Source organism: Equus caballus, chromosome 5, assembly GCF_041296265.1.
Source record: "Equus caballus isolate H_3958 breed thoroughbred chromosome 5, TB-T2T, whole genome shotgun sequence".
In the NCBI taxonomy this organism is placed as follows: Eukaryota; Metazoa; Chordata; class Mammalia; order Perissodactyla; family Equidae; genus Equus; species Equus caballus.
This window is the reverse complement of record NC_091688.1, coordinates 22903287-22925441: the sequence shown is the minus strand read 5'-3', so window position 1 is coordinate 22925441 and position 22155 is coordinate 22903287. Positions and strand designations below refer to the sequence as shown.

Here is a 22155-nt window from a genome sequence, read left to right as displayed (position 1 = left end):
CTAACATCTGTGCCTATCTTCCTCTATTTTATATGTGGGACACCTGCCACAGCATAGCTTAATAAGCAGTGTGTAGGTCCATGCCTGGAATCCGAACCAGTGCACCTCAGGCTGCTGAAGCAGAGCATGCGAACTTAACTGCTACGCCATTGGGCTGACCGCTTACCTTTTTTTTTTCACAGTGTCAGTTTTTCTTTCAGTCATTTACCTTTTCCTTATAGAAGCAGAGTGAAGCATACTGCAGTTAGTTACATAATTTTTGGGACACAATAATCAAATATTGACAGGACCTTCTTCCAGTGGTTTTCTTTCCAGAAAATCGTAATTTTCATTGTTATTCTGTAGTCTTTGACTTGTTAGTACCATTCAGATTACCAGTGTCCTGTATTACTAATGCTTTTCTACGACGGTACTTCCGCCCTCGTTGTGCTGTAGTCCAGAAGCCTTCCTCGAGTGTGAACTTTCAGTCTTCGTATGTGGGGTCAAGATGAATACTTGGCGTACGGAGTGGAAGAGGGAGTGTGTGCAGTGGCATCCTAACTGCTTCTGAACCAGGATTTTGACTCATTCTCCTGTTGTTAGCCTCCACTCTCACTTCCACACGCAGCTGCCCAGTGCCACGAGTTCTGAAGTTTTGGAGAGATTTAGAGTGCTGTGTTAGCTAGGCAGCTTTCTTCAGTTTCCCAACTCAATAACCACTCATACTTTCTAGCTTCTAAAATTTTGTTTTTGCTATTTTCTCTCTCAATCTCATTGTCCTTGTGGAATTTTGCCTTAAAAATAATTCTTTTATTGTCATGTTAATGGAGTTTCAGGAGGGAGCATTTCTTGTGGTTTCACTGAAGAGCATTTTGATAAAAATTTCTGTTTTTCAAATAGTTTCGTAGTCTATTGGGGTTTTCTGTTTGCTAGTGGAGCAGCCTGGTCTTAAAGAACTATTCGTTTTTCTTCTTTGTCTTAATTCTCATTTTGGGTTGGGGGTTTAAAATGGAAATGAGTTGCAATCAGCTCTGATATTTTCCCTTTTCTTTTTGGATAACTTGTGCTAAAACATCAATAATGTTTAATTAATATAGATAAAACACATCAGTGTGATATTTTTCTGTGTAAAAGTTATTTGCATTTAACCTTAGAGCACTTCATAATGTTACCACTTGATGGCACCAGAAAAATAAAAATCTTTGCTTCAAAATGAGAATTAAGGATGCATATCAGCAAGTAACAAAAAATATATCACTTAATTAGTTACATTGTGATTATGGTAGTGAATTATTTCTCCACTAGAAATTGATACCAAACCTACTTAGACCTCTATCTTAAGGAATGTTACCATTTAAACATGTTTTTCCTTTTTGTTGTGTGCTTGTCTTTCTGAAACCACGATATCCATTCCTACCCTGGATTGTTTTTTTTTTTTTCTTTTTGATGAAGAAGATTGGGTCTGCGCTAACATCTCTTGCCAATCTTCCTTTGTTTTGCTTGAGGAAGATTGTCCCTAAGCTAACATCTGTGCCAGTCTTCCTCTGTTTCGTACGTGGGATGCTTCTACAGCATGGCTTGATGCGCAGTGTGTAGGTCCACACCTGGGATCCGAACCCATGAACCCTGGGTAACCAAAGTGGAGCACATGAACTTAACCACTATGCCACCAGGCTGGCCCCCCGGATTGGTTTTTATTGTTAATGTGCCATCAAATCAAAAAAGTTATTAGCCTTTTATTGTTTATTCATAACGTGACCAATTTTTATTTATACAAACCGTGGGAATCATAATCACAGAATTCTAATTTTTAACCAATATGTAAAATAACCTCTGTTTCAGTCCTCATGGTTATACGTTTAACTATGTGTCAAATGTAATGTCAGAGCAGTACTTCTGGTCTGTGGATTCTGTTTACAAGTATACCAGTCAACACCTAACAGACACACGGACATTATTCTTTTTAAAAAAATTTTTCCCCCAGTTTTATTGGGATATGATTGACATATAGCGTTATATTAAAGGTATATATCATGATTTGATATATGTATATATTGTGAAATAATTACCACAGTAAGTTTAGTTAGCATGCATCACCTCACATAGTTAGAAATCTTTTTCCTTGTAATGAGAACTTTTGAGGTCTACTCTCTTAGCAACTTTCAAATATACGATACAGTATTGTTAACTGTAGTCACATGTTGTACATTACATCCCCAGAACATATTAATCTTATAAATGGAAGTTCGTATCTTTTGACCGTCCTCACCCATTTCACCTATCCCCCCCCCTTGCATCTGGCAACCACCGATCTGTTCTCTGTTTCTATGAGTTTGGTTCTTTTTAGATTTCACATATAAGTGAGAATGTACAGTATCTGTCTTTCTCTGTCTGAGTTATTTCCCTTAGCATAACGCCCTCAAGGTCCATCCATGGTGTCTCAAATGGCAGGATTTTCTTCATTTTTATGGTTGAATAATATCCCGTTAAATGTACGGTTGTGTCACTTAACAGTGGGGATATTTTCTGAGAAATGCATCCTTGGGCAATTTCGTCATTGTGCGAACATCATAGAGTGTACTTACACAAACCTAGATGGTCTAGCCTGCTACACACCTAGGCTGTATGGTACTAATCTTAGGGGACTGCTGTCATATGTGGTCCATTGTTGACCTAATGTCGTTATGCGGTATGTGACTGCATATACCACATTTTCCTTATCCATTCATCCATTGATGGACCCTTAGGTTGTTTTCGTGTCTTGGCTATTGTAAATAATGCTGTGATGAACATGGGAGTGCTGATATCTCTTCAAGATAGTGATTTTGTTTCCTTCAGATATATACCTAGAAGTGGAATTGTTAGATCATATGATAATTCTATTTTTAGTTTTTTGAGGAGCCTTCTTAGTGTTTTCCATAGTGGCTCTACCAGTTTACATTCCCACCAACAGTACACAAGAGTTCCCTTTTCTCCACATCCTCGCCAACATTTCTTACCTCTTTTTGGTGAAAGCCAATTTAATAGGTGTGAGGTGGTATCGCATTGTGGTTTTGATTTGGATTTCCCTGATAATGAGTGATATTAAGTACCTTTTCATGTACCTGAAATTTGACATTTGTATGTCGTCTTTGGGAGAATGTCTATTCAGTTTCTCTGCCCATTTTTTAATCAGATTGTTTTTTTTGATATTGAATTGTGTGAGTTCTTTGTATTTTAACCCCTTATCAGATATATGATTTGCAAATATCTCCTTTCATTTGGTAGGTTGCCTTTTCATTTTGTTGATGGTTTCCTTTTCTATGCAGAACTTTTTAGTTTGATATAGTCTCACTTATTTATTTTTGTTTTTGTTGCCTTTGCTTTTGGGGTCAAACCCAGAAAAATCATTGCCAAGAGCCATGTCAAGAGCTTACTCTCCTGTGTTTTCTCCTAGGAATTTATGGTTTCAGGTCATACATTCAAGTCTTTAATCCATTTTGAGTTGCTTTTGTGTGTGGTGTAAGATATGGGTCCAGTGTCATTCTTTTTCATGTGGCTGTCCATTTTTCCCAGCACAACTTACTGAAGAGACTATCCTTTCCATAGTGTATATTTTTGGCTTCTTAGTCATGAATTGATTGACCATATATGGGTGGGTTTATTTCTGGGCTCTCTATTTTGTTCCTTTGGTCTATGTGTCTTTTTTATGCCAATACCATACTGTTTTGATTACTATACAATACTATACTATAGCTTTATAATATAGTTTGAAATCAGGAAATTTCATGCCTCCAGCTTTGTTCTTTTTTCTCAAGATTGCTTTGGCTTTTCAGGGTCTTTTGTGGTTCCATACAAATTTTAGGATTGTTTCTTCTACTTCTGTGAAAAATACCGTTAGAATTTTGATGTAGATTGCATTGAATCTGTAGATCGCTTTGGGAAGTATGGACATGTAACAATATTACGTCTTCCAGTTCATGAGCATGGAATATATTTTCATTTATTTTTGTCTTCACTGAGTTCTAATTTTCAGTGTACAGATCTTTCACCTCCTTGGTTAAATTTTTCCTTAGTATTTTGTTCTTTTTGATGCAAACGTAAATGGGATTGTTTTCTTAATTTCTCTTTCTGATAGTTCATTATTAGTATATAGAAACACAGCTGATTTTTGTATATTGATTTTGTATCCTGCAGCTTTACTGAATTTGTTTATTAGTTCTAACAGTTTTTGGGTGGAGTCTTTAGGGTTTTCTATGTGTAGTATCAGGTCATCTGCAAATGGAGACAGTTTTACTTCTTCTTTTCTGATTTAGATGCCTTTTATTTCTTTTTCTTGCCTAATTGCTCTGGCTAGGACTTCCAGTACTATGTTGAATAAAGTGACAAAAGTGGGCATCCTTGTTTTGTTCCTGATTTTAGAGGAAAACCTTTCAGCTTATCACTGTTGAATGTGATGTTGAGTATGATGGACATTATTCTTTAATTTGTGAGAAAATTGGAGGCTCTAGCTTACAAGCTGACTTGATGTTTATGAGCAGAAGAGATGTTTCCTTGGGGATAGTTTGTTCTAGTGTGGCAAAACTGTTATTGAAACATCACTATAACCAGTAATACCTATGAATCATTTTAATTTAACTCTTGCTGTAAGAATTGTGACCTGTGACCTTTGTTTGGACTGGTATGCTCCATGATAAAATAATATTTCTGGGTATCTAATAATCCAGAGAAAATAATTGTTCAGAGCTATATAGGAGTGCTTTATACAGGGATTCTTATGAGTTGGCAAATTTTGTTATCCTGAATACTATAGTCATCTTAAGTAAGTTCACCCTAGAGGAGTTTATCTGGGTTGTTTGTACATCTAATAAAGATGGCTTGATGTTTTTCTTACCTAACTGGTGTTTGCACAGCTGAGACTAGATGGCAAACACAATAGCAGCAGTTCTGCTTGCTCGTCTAGCAGAGAAGAAGCGTACCCTGATAGTAGTAACTTTGAATTCTCTTTTTGAACCCAACGCTTTACTTATTCCCTCAGTCTAGAAATGGCTCTTGAAATTAGGGTACTTTCTACTCTTCTAAGTCCTCAGGTCTTTGTGGATTTAAGATAAAAAATGCAAAAGTCAAGATTGAAGGAATCAACTTGAATCTTTGAAGAGAGTATTTCAGTACATATCCTTTCATTTCTGTCTTGTTTATGTAGTTCTGCAAGTGGCTCATATGATTAATCTGTATTCTCAGTGTGGGCTTATTGAAATAAATAGTTGTGATAATGTAGAGTGGCAAATACATGACATAAAGGTATGAATGAAATGTTTAAAAAACATCAATAATACCTGTCACTGTACCAGAGATTTTTCTTAATGTTATTTTTAGTCCTCAGAACGAGCTTATATGCTGAACTATGGCTGGTCATAATGGACTTTGTCTAAGGACACCAAAATTCAGAGGGTGCAAACATTTAATGTAATGATTCTAAAAGCTTGGCACCTAGTTAGCAAGAGTAATTATTTAAAACAGGAAGCTACCAGATGGCGAGCATTGTTAGTAACACCCATCTGTGGGCTACATTTTGAATTACAGAATTGATTTGAGAGCTGGTTTTGTTTAGTTTGTTCCAGGTGCCAACATTTCTGGTGTATTGTGTTTGTAAGGTAGATACTGTAATCCCCATTTTACAGGTGGAGAAAACTAAAACTTACATAAAGTAAGCAATTTGCTTAATGACACAAACCGGTAAAGGTTTCAGCCAGGATTCAAATCTAGGTCTTTCTGAGTTCAAATCTTGTCTTCTTTCCACTATACCGTGCTACTTCTCACAGATTTCTCCCCTAATTAGATTAGCTATTTGAAGTGGAGAAACAACAAGTCTTCTCCAGTATCGAACTTTTTAAACTTTCTTATTTTGAGTATTCATTCTTTTCCTTCTGCCCATTTGTTTGTTTGCTTATTCAACCATATATCCATCCAGTTGACCATTCAACCAACTTTTATTACTTCTATGTACCACGTGCAGTGATAGTGATTACAAAACTTTTTGAAATAAAAATATAGAATAAAATTGAGTGATGAGCCTTCAGAATGAGATCTCATCTCTTCTCTTTGTTTCTATTTAAATCTCCTGCGTAGACTATGAATCTTACAATGAAAAGAGCTCCTGGATGTTGTTGACATCTAATTTTTCTTTGATAATCTTGTTGATGTTTTTGACCAGTGAGACTATTTCTGATGTTACTATTCAGCTAAGGTAAGAGATGCAAACAATCTTCTACAATTTTCAGTCCGGTAAATGGTATAATAAGCAATACCAAGCCATTTTTTTTTAATAGTTTACCCCATCCCTGCGTACATGTGCTGGGCTCTCAGGCATATCCAGACGTATTTCAAAAACTATGACCCAGTGTGCTGAGGTACTGTATCATTCTGGGTCTCTTACTGGGTCTTGACTATTCTTCCTCTTCCCACAATGAGGAAGAGAATTCCTGGAGAAACCACAAACCCATATATACTTCTAGATTGCCTTTGAGTCATTTAGACTAGCTCAGAATTGTGGGTTGGTTCTAGAACATGTCCAGGCACTATGAATGTGGTTAGTCTCTGTGCACGCATAAGGATATATAGTCAACTGCTGTAAAAAGCAATTTTGGCCATTGATTTATTCCTTTGAGTGAGAGTTACTTAAATATTAGGAAACTCAAAGGATAAACTTGTCTGCTTTAGAATGGATGGATATATGAGAAAGGTAGTAAGTCTGTTTGATAAAGGGAAGCAAGTCAAATGATTTCTTATTGCTGAATTTCAGAAATGAAAATGTGTAAGTTTACAAATAAAATTTATTTGACTTATTTATGGTGTTTGTTAACTCTGAAGATACTACAAAAATATTGTCTAGCCTACTTTATCTAAAAGGGATTGCCTAGTTCAGTACAAAGTATGGTGTAGTATAAGGCTGATAAGACCAAAAGCTGTATTTTTAATATGCAATGGTGGTATGATATTCTTGTGTTTCAATGCGCTGACTCCCAGCTTTTTTGATTTAGGATCCCTTTTGAGAACTTTGTTCTTCTTTCTCAATAGTGTTTTGTCTATTTGGGTCCCCTTACAACTCTATATAAATTTGAAAATCACCTTTTCTTTCTTTTTTTTTTTTATTGTGGTATAATTGACATTTTGTTTTTAATTAATTTTTCAAATCAGCTTTTTAATTTTTGCAAAAAGGCTGTTGGAATTTTGATAGTGATTGCATTGTCTGTAAGTAAATTTGGGGAGTACTGCCATCTTAACGATATTAAGTCTTCTAATCCATGAACACAGGATATCTTTCCATTTATTTAGATCTTCTTTAATTTCTGTCAGCAGTGTTTTGTAGTTTTCAGTGTATGAGTCTTTCACCTCCTTGGTTAAATCTATTCCTAGGTATTTATTCTTTTAATGCTATTGTAAATGTAATTCTTTCAAAAATTTTCTTTTTGGATTGCTCATTCCTGGTAGATAGAAACAGAAGTGATTTTTTTTTTTTTAAAGATTTTATTTTTTCCTTTTTCTCCCCAAAGCCCCCCGGTACATAGTTGTGTATTCTTCGTTGTGGGTTCTTCTAGTTGTGGCATGTGGGACGCTGCCTCAGCGTGGTCTGACGAGCAGTGCCACATCCGCGCCCAGGATTCGAACTAACGAAACACTGGGCCGCCTGCAGCGGAGCGCGCGAACTTAACCACTCGGCCACGGGGCCAGCCCCAAAACAGAAGTGATTTTTGTATGTTTATTTTATATCTGGCAACTTGCTAAACTTGTTTATTAGCTCTAGTAGCTTTTTTTGGTGGATTCTTTGGGATTTCTATATATAGGATTATGTTATCTGTGAATGAATATAGTTTTACTTGTTCCTTTTCAATATGGATACCTTTTTATTTCTTTTTCTTGCCTAGTGCTCTGGCTAGAAGTTCCAGTACAATGTTTAATAGCATTGGGAAAGTGGTCATTCTTGTCTTATTCTGAATCCTAGAGGGAAAGGTTTTAGTCTTTGACAATTGAGTACGATGTTACTTATTGGTTTTTCATAGATGCCTTTTATCACGTTGAAGAAGTTTCCTTCTATTCCTAGTTTTCTGGATGGTTTTATCATGGAAGAGTGTTGGATTCTCTCAAATGCTTTTTCTGCATCAATTGAGGTGATCATTTTTTCCCCCCTTCATTCTGTTAATGTGGTGTATTATGTTGCTTTTCTTATGTTAAACCACCCTTGCATTCCTGGGATAAATCCCATTTGCCACAGAGATTTTTATCTTAGATTTAAACCCTGATGAAGCACATGAACTGAACAGCCTAACTATAAGATGTGAGAGGAGTGGATCAAAATGAGGAAGGGTAATTAGGCAGACACAAACAGAACAAATTGGAATGTCATTCTCTGCTGACCCTTTCTGACCCCACAGTGACACTTAATATGCTTTCTCCCCCTTCCTGTTAGAAAAATGGTTGTTCATATGTTTTCTCTTATATGTTTCTTAGACTGTAATTCTCTAGAGAACTCCATGATATCTATTCTTTTTACTTGTGATTAAGTTGTAATTAAATATATAGAAAAGCACATATCATAAGTACGTAGCTTGATGTATTTTAACACACGGAGCACGCCCATCTAACTGGCACCTGGATCAAGAAGCAGAACGTGACCCATACGCTAGAAACTTCCTTAGGTTCCTTTCCAATTACTACCTCTCCAAAGGTACTGCCCTGTCTCTACCAGTGCTGATTGCATGAGGTTTGCCTTTTTCTGTCCTTAGTCCTTACGAGGGCAGAGTTTTAGTTTCTGTCCTTTTCTGTCCATTCACCCCTCCTCTGTGCAATATTTTATGCATGGTGATGAGGCGAGGGGTTGGTGTCTTGCTTCTCTTTTTCTGTAGGATCCTTACCTTTCTCCTCTCATTTCCATCTCTCCCTTCACCCCTTCATTGTCATGTCTTCAAGATGTGGCATCCTTTTTTATATATCTGATTCTTCCCAAGAAGAAAAGCTTTACCAAAGCTCTCACTTTTAGTTCCACTCACTTGTTTATAGCCTGTGCTTTGAACTACGAAGTCCCAACCTGTGTTTAGTATTTTGGCATTTAATTGGACTGTCTCTCTCTGGGGGTATTTTTTTTTTTTTTTTTGATTCTGTGCTTTGGTGTAAATCCTATGTACCCCTCTAGACATCTCTTAAGCTTTTCCTCCCACAGTTTCCACATTCACAGGCCTGCAGTAGTGAGGCCCTGGGAGCTCTGTTGTGATGTGGTTTATTTCCCTATTTATAGATAATCCAAAGATCATAGTATTCTTCATTTCTTAGTAATGCTGAAGATAATGGATCATATGTGGTTTTATTTGCTCTTTTGATTTTTTGTTTGTTTTTTGAGAGGTTATGTGGACAGGTTTGAAATTCGGTGACTGCCCTTTTCCTCCTGACCTGAGATTCCACACTGATTGTTTTTTTGAATGTTCAACAACCTTTGCATTTCTGAATTAAACTTACTTGGTTGTGATCTATATCTTTTGTGATCTATATATCACTGAACTTGGTTGCTATTACTGAAGATTTATGTGTGTATTTTTATTTTTCATGTTTATCTATATCTATATACACACATACAAATATATATATATTTACTGAATTTAAAAATAAATTATAGATATCATGGCTTTGACCCATAACTAGTATATGTCTCCAGAAAATAAGATCATTTTTCTACATATCTGCAATGCAAGTATCATACTTAAATTTAAGAACAGTTCCAGGAGAAGGGTTTTAATACTACATTCTGTTTCTTTAAAAGATATCCAACTGTGGAAATTGTATATATTTCTTTTAGCAACTTGGGTAAATTGTATTTTTCAAAGAATTTGCCTATTTCATACAAACAGACAAATTTATCTATCTCTGCTCCTTTGCTTTATTTTAGTTTTTAAATTGAAATGTAATTGTCATATAACATTATATTAGTTTCAGGTGTACAGCCTAATGATTTGATATATGTATATATTGTGAAATGATCACCATACTAAGTCGTGTTAACATCCGTCACCACATAGTTACAAATTTTTTTAATTGAGTTCATAATAGTTTGCAACATCAAAATGAAATTTGTCATACATTATTATTTGTCACCATATAAATGTGCCCTTTCACCCCATGTGTCCACCTCCCAACCCTCTTCCCCTCTGGTAACCACTAATCTCTTCTCTTTGTCCGTGTGTTAATTTATCTTCTACATATGAGTGAAATCATACGGTGTTGTCTTTCTCTATATGGCTTATTTTGCTTAACATAATACCCTCAGGGTCCATCCATGTTGTTGTGAATGGAACGATTTTGTCTTTTTATGGCTGAGTAGTATTCCATTGTATATGTATACCACGTCTTCTTTATCCAGTCATCAGTTGATGGGCGCTTGGGTTGCTTCCACTTCTTGGCTATAGTGAATAATGCTGCAGTGAGCATAAAGGTACATAAGTCTCTTTGAATTGTTTATTTCAAGTTCTTTGGATAAATACCAAGTAGTGGGATAGCTGGGTCATATGGTATTTCTATTTTTAATTTTTTGAGAACTCTCCATACTGTTTTCCATAGTGGCTGCACCAGTTTGCATTCCTACCAGCAGTGTATGAGGGTTCCTTTATCTCCACATCCTCTCCAACAATTGTTATTTTTGTCTTGGTGATTATAGCCATTTTCACGAGTGTAAGATGATATTTTAGTGTAGTTTTGATGTACTTCCCTGATGATTAGTGATGTTGAACATCTTTTCACATGCTTATTGGCCATCTGTGTGTCTTCTTTGGAGAAATGTTCATATCCTCTCCCCATTTTTTGATTAGGTTCTTTGTTTTTTTGTTGTTGAGTTGTATGAGTTCTTTATATATTTTGGAGATTAACCGCTTGTTGGGTATATGATTTGCAATTATTTTCTGCCAGTTGGTGGACTGTCTTTTCGTGGTTTCTTTTGCCTTGCAGAAGCTCTTTAGTCTGATGAAGTCCCACTTGTTTATTTTGTCGTTTGTTTCCCTTGTCTGAGAAGACATAGTATTTGAAAAGATCCTTCTAAGACTGATGTCAGAGAGTGTACTGCCTATATTTTATTCTAGGAGTTTTATGGTTTCAGTTCTTGCCTTCAAGTCTTTAATCCATTGTGAGTTAATTTTTGTGTATGGCGAAAGATAATGGTCTACTTTCATCTTTTGCATGTGGCTTTCCAGTTTTCCCAACACCATTTATTAAGGAGACTTTCCTTTCTCCATTGTATGTTCTTAGCTCCTTTGTTGAAGATTAGCTGTCCGTAGATGTGTGATTTTATTTCTGGGCTTTCAATTCTGTTGCATTGATCTGTGTATCTGTTTTTGTACCAGTACCATGCTGTTTTGATTACTACAGCTTTGTAGTGTATTTTGAAGTCAGGGATTTTGATGCCTCTAGTTTTGTGCTTTTTTTCTCAGGATTGCTTTAGCTATTTGGGGTCTTTTATTGCCCCATATGAATTTTAGGATTCTTTGTTGTATTTCTGTGAAGAATGTCATTGGGATTCTGATTGGGATTGCATTGAATTGGTAGTATTTAGAATCTCTAAATAATACCATCTTTAGGTAGTATGGACATTTTAACTATTTTCAGCCAATCCATGAGCATGGAATATCTTTCCATTTCTTTATGTCATCATTGATTTCTTTCAGTAATGTCTTATAGTTTTCATTGTATAGGTCTTTTCACCTCCTTGGCTAAATTTATTCCTAGGTATTTTATTCTTTTTGTAGTAAGTAAGTGGGTTTGTATTATTGAGTTTTCTTTCTGTTAGTTTGTTATTAGAGTATAGAAATGCAACTGATTTTTGTAAGTTGATTTTGTAGTCTGCAACTTTGCTGTAGTAGTTGGTTATTTCTAATAGTTTTCTGATGGATTCTTTAGGGTTTTCTATGTATAAAATCATGTCATCTGCAAACAGTGAGAGTTTCACTTCTTCCTTGCCAATTTGGATACCTTTTATTTCTTTTTCTTGCCTAATTGCTCTGGCCAAAACCTCCAGTACTTTGTTGAATAAGAGTGGTGAGCTGGGCACCCTTGTCTCATTCCTGTTCTAAGAGGGATGGCTTTCAGTTTTTCACCATTGAGTATGATGTTGGCTGTGGGTTTGACATATATGGCCTTTATTATGTTTGAGGTACTTTACTTCTATACCCATTTTATTGAGAGTTTTCATCATAAATACATCAAATGCTTGCTCAGTGTATATTGAGATGATCATGTGGTTTTTATTCCTCATTTTGTTAATGTGGTGTATCACATTGATTGATTTGTGGATGTTGAACCATCCCTGTGTCTCTGGTATTAATCTTACTTGATCATGGTGTATGATCTTTTTAATGTATTGCTGTATTTGGTTTGCCAATATTCTGTTGAGGATTTTTGCATCTATGTTCATCAGTGATATTGGCCTGTAATTTTCTGTCTTTATGTTATCCTTATCTGTCTCTGGGATCAGGGTGATATTGGCCTCATAGAATGTGTTAGGAAGTGTTCTGTCATCTTCAATATTTTGGAACAGTTTGAGAAGGATAGGTATTAAATCTTTGAATGTTTATTAGAATTTTCCAGAGAAGCCATCTAGTCCTGGACTTTTATTTTTGGGGAAGTTTTTGATTACTGCTTCAATCTCTTTACTTTTGATTGGCCTATTCAGATTCTCTATTTCTTCTTGGTTCAGTTTTGGGAGGTTAAAGGACTCTAAGAATTTATCCATTTCTTCCTGGTTGTCCAATTTATTGGCATATGGTTTTTTATAGTATTCTCTTATAATCCTTTGAATTTCTGTGGTATCCATTGTAATTTCTCCTGTTTCATTTCATTTTATTTATTTGAGCATTCTCTCTTTTTTTCTTTGTGAGTCTGGCTAAGGGTTTGCCAATTTTGCTTATCTTCTCAAAGAACCAGCTCTTTGTTTCATTGATTCTTTCTAATTTTTTTTGCTTCAAAATTTTTTATTTCTGCTCTAATTTTTATTGTTCTAATTTTTATGTTCCTCCCTGTGCTGACTTTGTGCTTTGTTTTGTCTTCTTTTTCTAATTCTGTTAGGTTTGTTTAAGATTGCTTATTTGGAATTTTTCTTCTTTGTTAAGGTGGGCCTGTATTGCTATGAATTTCCCTCTTAGGACCACTTTTGCTGCATCCCATATGAGCTGGTATGGTGTATTTTCATTTTCATTTGTCTCCAGACATTTTTTGGTTTCTCCTTTAATTTCTTCAAGGATCCATTGGTTGTTCAGTAGCATGTTGTTTAGTCTCCACATGTTTGTCCCTTTCCCCATTTTTTTCTTATACTTGATTTCTAGTTTCATAACATTATGGTCGGAAGAGGTACTTGATATGCTTTCAGTCTTCTTACATTTATTGATGCTTGCCTTGTTTCCCAGCATATGGTCTATCCTTGAGAATGTTCCGTGTGCTCTTGAGAAAATGTGTATTCTGTTGTTTTTGGATGGAGTGTTCTATATGTATCTATTAAGTCCATCTGGTCTAGTTTTTTCTTTAAATCCACTAATTCCTCATTGACTTTCTGTGTCGACGATCTATGCATTGATGTAAGTGGGGTGTCAAGGTCCCCTACTATTATTTTGTTGTTGTTAATATCTCCTTTTAGGTTTGTTAGTAGTTGCTTTATGTACTTTGGTGCTCCTGTGTTGGATGCATGTATATTTATGTGTTATGTCTTCTTGATGGAGTATGCCTTTTATCATTATATACTGCCTCCTTTGTCTCTCATTTCCTGTTTTGTCTTGAAGTTTACTTTGTCTGCTTTAACTTTGGCAAAACCTACTTTCTTTTGTTTGCCATTACCTTGTAGTTTTGTCTTCCATCCCTTCACTCTGAGCCTGTGTTTGTCTTTAGAGCTGAGATGTGTTTCCTGGAGGCAGCATGTTGTTGGGTCTTGTTCTTTAATCCATCCAGCCACTCTGTGTCTTTTGACTGGATAATTCAATCCATTACATTTAGAGTGATTATTGATATATGAGGGCTTAATGCTCCCATTTTGTTTCTTGTTTTCCAGTTCTTCTGCATTTCCCTTGTTTCTTGTCTAGTATATTTTGGACAACCAGTTCAGTTTGGTAGTTATCTATGGTGGTTTTCCTGGTTTTGTCTTTATTTATCATTTGTGTCTCTGTTCTGATTATTAGTTTAGTGGTTACCATGAGGTTTGTATAAAAAATCTCGTAGATGAGATAGTCCATTTTCTGATAGCCTCTTATTTTGTTAGACTAAGCCGATTCCATTCTTTTCCTCTTCCTCTTCTAAGTTATCATTGTTACAACTTATTCCATCTTATATTGTGAGTTTGTGGTTAAAATGATGAGATTATATTCATTTGTGATGTTTTCCTTCCCTTTATCTTTAATGTTATGGTTGTTTGCTAACCTGTTCTGACAGAGCGCTGCAGTTTTTTGGTTTTTGTCTACTTATTCATCTCCTTACTCAAGGCTTCATAAACCCTTTTTTTTTTTTTTTTTCAGATATGAGGCCTTCTTGAGCATTTCTTGTGTGGGGAGGTTCTTGTGGTAATGAACTCCTTTAGCTTTTGTTTATCTGAGAAAGTTCTTATTTCTCTATTATATCTGAAGGATAGTTTCAGTGGATAGAATATTCTTGGCTGAAAGTTTTTGTCTTTCAGATTTTTTAATATATCTTCCCACTCTCTCCTAGCTTGTAGGATTTCTGCTGAGAAATCCACTGAAAGCCTGATAGGCATTCCTTTGTAAGTTATTTTCTTTTGCCTTGCTGCTCTTATTATTTTTTTTGTCATTGACTTTTGCTCCCTTTATTACTATATGCCTTGGAGAAGGCCTTTTTACATTGATATAATTAGGAGATCTATTAGCTTCTTTCACTTGTATTTCCAGCTTCTTCTCCAGGTTTGGGGAGTTCTCAGCTATTATTTCTTTGAACAAGCTTTCTGCTCCATTCTCTTCCTCTTCTTCCTCTGGAATACCTATTATACTTATGTTGCATTTTCTGATTGAGTCGAATATTTCTCGGAGAATTTCTTCATTTCTTTTTAGTCTTAGTTCTCTCTCCTCCTCCATCTAAAGCATTTCTATAGTTCTGTCCTCTAGACTGCTGATTCTCTTCATAATATCAGCCCTGTTGTTCAAGGAGCCCTGATTTTTCTTTATTACATCTATTGTGTTCTTCATTTCCAACATTTCTGATTGGTTTTTCTTTATAGTTCCAATCTCTTATGTGAAAAAGTTCCTCATTTTATTGAACTATCTGTATTTTCTTTTAACTCATTGAGATTTTTTATGGTAGCTATTTTGAATCCTCTGTCATTTAGATTATAAATTTCTGTGCCTTCAGGATTGAATTCTGAGTGCTTGTTGTTTTCCTTCTGGTCTGGAGTATTAATATAGTTTTTCATACTGTTTAATGGTGTGGGTTTGTGCCTCCACATAGTGATAGTATTCGGTTGCAGCTTCTACCTGTCGCCCCTGGGTGTGGGTTGAGAGCTGTATACTCTGAGCCTGCCGCAACCCCAGCTTGCTCACTCACAGCTGCTTTTCTATTGTATGTGCAGGTGCTCTGGCTGGCTGGCTGAGTTGGAGTGCTGGGTGGGAAGAAGGGGCACTTTGTTTCACATGTGTAATCCCAGAGGCATTCTCACTGTGCCCTTTCTATTTACTCTCCTAGGGTGCTGGCTTGATGAAGACACCCCTGCAATAGCTTAGGCACCTCCATGTCGGGCTTTCCCTTGCACTGTGAGGGAACTTGGAGAGCAGAAGTGTTCCTAGAGAGGGCTGCCCTCCCTGCTCTCCTCTTAGAGCTGTGCATGGTCCCAGGCTCTGGGTTGTTGCCATTGGGGGAGGGAGAGATGACCTCCTTGTCTCTGTCCACTTCGTGGCAGCCCAGCACCTCCACCTTCAGACATATGGCTGCATAGGTCTCTCAGACGTCTTTTGTGTTGTGTGAATGTCCTCTGTTGGTATATGAATGTCCTTTTCGTTGTATCTTTGGGGGAGAGTCTAAGGGAAGAGCTCATTTTGCCATGATGCTGACATCATTCCTAGTTAACAAAACTTTTTTTCTTGTGATAAGAATTTTTAAGATCTGCTCTTTTAGCAACTTTCAAATATACAGTACAGTATTATTAACTATAGTCACCATGTCGTACATTATACCCCCAGGACTTATTCATTTTTAACTGGAACTCTGTACCATTAGACCCCTGTTTCCCATTTCACCCACTTGCTACCTTCTGTTTCTGGCAACCACCAATTTGTTCTCCAAACCTATGAGCTTATTTTTTACCCCACATATAAGTGAGATCATATGGTATTTGTCTTTCTCTTTCTGACTTATTTCACTTAGTGTAATACCCTCAAGTTCTGTCCCTGTTGCAAATGGCAGAATTTCCTTCTTTTTTATGGCTGAATAATATTCCTGTGTGTGTGTGTGTGTGTGTGTGTGTGTGTGTGTGTGTGTGTGTGTATACCACATTTTCTTTATCCATTCACTCTTCACTGGGCACTTAGATTCTTTCTATGTCCTGACTATTGTCTATAAGGCTGCAATGAACTTGGTGGGGTGGTGGTGGAGATATCTTTCTGAGCAAATGTTTTAGTTGTCTTTGGATAAATATCCACAAGTAGAATAGTTGGATCATATGGTAGTTCCATTTTTAATTTTTTGAGGAGCCTCCATACTGTTTTCCATAACAGCTGCATCAATTTACATTTACACCAGCGTTGTAAAAGGGTTCTTTTTTCTCCATATCCTCGCCAACACTTCTCTCTTGTCTTTTTGATGATAGCCATTCTAACAGATGTGAGGTGATTTTTCATTGTGGTTTTGATTTGCATTTCCCTGAGGATGAGTGATGAGCACCTTTTCATGTACCTGTTGGCTGTCTGTATGTCTTCTTTGGAAAAATGTCTGTAAGATCCTCTGCCTATTTTTTAACTACACTGTTTATTTTTTACTATTGAGTTGTGTGAGTTCTTTATGTATTTTGGATATTAACCCTTTATCAGATATATGATTTGCAGATATTTTCTTCCATTTGGTAGGTTGCCTTTTCATTTTGTTGATGGTTTCAGTTGCTTTGCAGAAGCTTTTTAGTTTGGTGTAGTCGCACTTGTTTACTTTTTGCTTTTGTTGCCGTTGCTTTTGGTGTCAAATCCTCAAATTTATTGATTGTAGAATTATTTCTAGTATCGTTTTGTGTTTTTTGATAGCTATTGGATCTTTCCTGATATTGGTAATTTGTTATATTTTCTTAATCGGCCCTATTAGGGATTTATCAGTTTTATTAACGTTCAAAAGAATCAACATTTCTTTATTTTTTTAATACTATTGCAGGTTAGTTTTCTATTTTATGAATTTCTGTTCTTTTAGTTCCCTTCTTCTCAGGTCTTGCTATTCTTTATTTTTTGAGTTAGGATCTTGCGTCTTTGAGTTTTGGCCTTTTGTTCTATATATGTTTAAGATTATAAATTTCCTGGTAAGTACTGCTTTAGGTACATTCTGTAGGTTTGGATATGTCATATCTTCATTATTATCAGTTCAAAATAGTTTCTATTTTTATTTTATTTTAAAGTTTTAATATTTTCTTTGCTGACGAAGATTCATGCTGAGCTAACATCTGCTGCTAATCTTCCTCTTTTTTTTCATATATGCACTGCTGCCACAGCATGGCCACTGACAGACGAGTGGTGTAGGTCTGTGCCCAGGAACCAAACCCAGGCCGCTGAAGCAGAGCACGCTGAACTGAACCAATAGGCCCTTGGGGCTGGCCCTTCTGTTTTAATTTTTTTATTTATCCCATTTTATTAGTTTTCTATTGCAGCTGTAACAAATTACCACAAACTTACAACACAAGTCTATTATTTTATGGTTCTGCAGGTTAGAAATCTGACGTGAGTCTCATTGGACCAAGATGACTGTGTGGGCAGACTGTATTCCTTTCCAGAGACTCTAGGGGAGAATCTGTTTCCCTGCCTTTTCCATCTTCTAGGGGCCACCTGCATGCCTTCCTCCATCTTCAAAGCCAGCAATGTTGTCTCTCTCTCTCCCCTAGGTACAACTCACTCTGATCCTCAGCAAGGAAAGGTTTTCTGATTTTAAGGACCCCTGTGATTTGGTTGGGCCCACCCTGTTAATCCAGGATAAACGCCCTATCTCCAGATTCTTAACCTTAATCACATTTGTCAAGTTGCTTTAACCAAGTAAAGTATAATATATTCACAGCTTCCTGGGTGAGGATCTGGACATCTTTAGGAGTCCATTAGTCTCTTTCTCTGTCTGACTTACTTCACTTAGCAAAATGCCCTCAAAGTCCCATGAATTACTTCTAAGCAATATACTTCTAAGTCTATGATAAGTAGGCTATTTAATTTCCCAGCAGTTGAGATTTTCTAATTATCTTTTTGTTACTGATTTCTATCTTAATTCCATGTTGTTTAAAGAAGTTTGAATGATTTCATTTTTTTGAAAGTTGTTAAGGCTCTCTTTATGGCCAAGCTGTCCTGCCTATTTAATCATTTTAATTGGGGCCTTGAAATGGGGATGCTTGATACATTCAAAAAATTGCTTGGTGGTTTCATGATAGTTTTTATAAGATGGCTATCTTCTCTATGTTTGTAGGGCATTTTCTTTTTTTTTTTTCTCTTGAAGAAGATTGACCCTGAGCTAACATCTGTTGCCAATCCTCCTTTTTCTGCTTGAGGAAGATTGGCTTTGAGCTAACATCTGTGCCAGCCTTCCTCTATTTTGTATGTGGGATGCCCCCACAGCATGGCTCGATGAGCGGTGTGTAGGTCTGTGCCTGGGATCCAAACCTGCAAACCCTGGGCCGCCAAAGTGGAGCGTGTGGACTTAACCACTACACCACCAGGCCGGCCCCCATTTTCTTACCTTTTAGTAGTCTCTGCCTTATTTTTAGTAGTTAACCAAACATTATAGAACAGTCATAAGTACTTATGATTAAATTGATTTTTTAACTATATGAGATGTCATTAAATTATTCTCTGATTAATGGAACCATGCCTGTTTTACTGGCTGTGGGTGAAAAAGCTAACAAATATAATAAAATCTTGCTCTAAAATAGTTATCTTAAATGAGTGCAGATCAGTAGTAACCTCTTCCCGTACAAAAGAAAAGCACACTGCAGGACAAAAACAATGAAGACTTTGAGTACCCAAGGAAAGATAAAATTAGAGATTAGAAACAAAGAACTCCAAATTGGATTTTTTTTAGTTGATTGGTCTCGTACTTGGATGGGGAACAATGTCCTGACTTGCACTGTTAATAAAACGCCTGTCTTTACCCAAGCAACAAGAAGCAGGATTAGAAAAATGAATAATGAGAGGGGGCAAAGATGTGACATGTCAGTATATGGTAATAATCCCTTTAAATGAAGTGGTTCAGTAATATAGATCATAGACTGTTGAATTTGCATTATGTGATCTAGCAAGTTGGGTCAATTTATAGTCTAATTCAACAAAACATTAATGGATGACTACTATACTCACTAAAATCAATGAGGAGCTTATAAGTTATTAGAGGAGAGAGTGTGGTAAACAGTTTAATAAGTGCTATTACTTTGTACTTTCCTATTCTTCAAGTTACTTATTAACCCTTCTAGATGCCTGACCTACCCACTTTTTCTCTCTAGCATTTCTCAGCTGTCCTCCATTTCTCTATTTATCTTAGTTTTCATGATGCATCATTTTAAAAAGTCTTTTGGCAGATACCTTAATCTTGCTTCTGACGTTCTATCACATTCATGTGGCAAAATCCCAGCCCTGGATTAATTTATCCATTTGTCTTGGAGTATCCATGAGTTTTCCTTATTTCTTGCTTACAGAGGCAGACACCTGGGCCAACTGAGTGCCAGTGGAAGAAACTGCACGCTCTGGACAAATTGATAACCAAAATAAATTCATTGTTGCCAATCTTAACTCGGCCTTTATTAGTATTACTTATCCTTATTGTTCTTTTGTTAACTCATGTGTATACAATCTGCAGTGACTATTTCATACAACCTCAGCTTTCCTAAATCTCTTCTATTATTCCAATGACACCACACTTTTCTTACTTTAATAATTCTTGGGTTGACCTTTCTAAGTCTACTTTGCCAGCTCCTTCTTCCCCACTTGACCTTTAAATATTGAAGTTTATTGAGACTTGGTTGTGAACCTTCTTAGGCTCCTTACCTTACCTTCTTAGGTGATTTCAGCATTATATAATTGTATTAACTATCTCTACTAACACTGTATAGTAGAAATATAATGTAAGACATATGTAATTTAAAATTTTCCAGTAGCCACATTAAAACTAAGACTTCCACTGCTGGCCAAGGTGGGTAATGGGGACTGTATCCACCTTCCTTCCTGAAGCAACTGAAAGACCAGACAAAGTGTATATAACATGGTTTTCAAGACATTGGACGTTAGGCAGTGAAGGACAGTGGTTTCTGAGAGACAGGAAACAAAGGAAGTGAGTCTCATGATTATCCAGCTTACTGTGTTGAGTTTCCAGGCTGTGGTTCAGGAAGAGGGAAGCCAGCTGGATCATGGCAAACTCCAAGTTGAAGAGATGGAGCTGTGACTCCAGGAAGACCAAAGCTAGAGTTTTCAGTTAGAGCTTGCAGGACCATTGGCTAATGTCTAGTGTTTTATCTAGAGAGGAGATGGCTGTACAGAAATTTGCAGAGTGTCCTCTGGAATATTCAGCAGAGTACTGATTAGTGCATAGATGTGGAGAAACTACCCAAGACCAGGGAAAGATTCAGTGAAAGGATAGGGGAAACATTCTGGACACTCACCCAGCGGTGAGAGTAGTGTCTATTCCTGACGGTAGTCTCAAAAACCTCAATCATGGGGCACTGACTAGAATACGCAGAAGAGTCTTGCCCCAGTAGTGTGGAGTAACAGTTAGCTCTAGGCCCACCCTAACAAATCTTAGAAGCAAGAATCAGAAGGATCAGACTGCTTCCAAGAAACCTAACTATCTCACAATGAAGCCCAATATTTGTAGGAATTAGAAAAATATTCACCATATGATATAGTAAAATTCACAATGTCTGGCATCTAATAAATTACCATTCATTCAAAGAACCAGCAAAAATATGACCCATAAGGAGGAAAAAAATGAATCAATCAAAATGTACTCTGAAATGACAGATGTTGGAATTATCAGACAAGGACTTTAAAACTTATTATAAGAGTATTCATTATGCTCAAAGAGTTAAGTAGAAAAATGGAAGATTTTAAAAAGACCCTTATTGAACTTCTGGAGATGAAAGCTATATTATCAGAAATGAAAAATACAAGGAATGGGATTAGTGGCAGATTAGATACTACAGAAGAAAGGATTAATGAACTGGAGGACATGGCAATAGAAGTTATCCAAAATGAAACACAAGGATTCATAAATAAAGCAAAAATTAATATAGTATCAGTAAGCAATGGAACAACTTCTCTCCATGTAATTGTAACCCCTGAAAAGGGAGGGGGAGGGGGAGAGAGAAAATTATTTGAATAAATAATGCCTGAAACTTTTCCAAATTTGATAAAAGCATTCTACTGGTCCAAGAAGCCCAACCCAGCCCGAGAATAAGAAACATGAAAACTACACCAAGACACATTATAATCAAATTGCTCAAAATCAGTGATAAAGAGAAAATCTTGACATTAAAAACAGACAGAAAGAAAAGACATATATTGAAGAACAAAGATAAGAATGATGTCAGATTTCTTGTCAGAAACAATGCAAACAAGAAGACAATTGATTAACATCTTTAACATATGGAAAGGAAAAAAACCCTATCAACTGGGAATTCTATACCCAGTGAAAATATATTTAAAAAATGAAGGCATAATAAAGAATTATTAATTGAGAGTGATGGATATGTTTGTTATTTCGATGGTAGTGTCTTCTCTCTGTTTTTCTTGGTTGCTCTAGCTAAATGTTTGTCAGTTTTGTTGATGCCTTTAGAGAACCAACTTTTGATTCATTTGTGTTTTCTATATTTTTTTTATGTTCTATGTCATTGGTTTCTCTTCCTTCCTCTGCCTTCTTTTTGTGTAATTTGTTCTTCATTTTCTTTTTTTTGAGGAAGATTAGCCCTGAGTTAACATCTGCTGCCAATCCTCCTCTTTTTGCTGAGGAAAACTGGCCCTG

At 36.3% G+C, this 22155-nt stretch overlaps 1 protein-coding gene across 14 annotated transcripts in view; it reads left to right on the top strand.

The window, feature by feature from the left end:
- The window catches only part of RPS6KC1 (ribosomal protein S6 kinase C1), a 172106-nt gene that overhangs the window by 62615 nt on the left and 87336 nt on the right, over positions 1-22155 (top strand). The gene's annotated exons all lie outside the window — the stretch shown is intronic.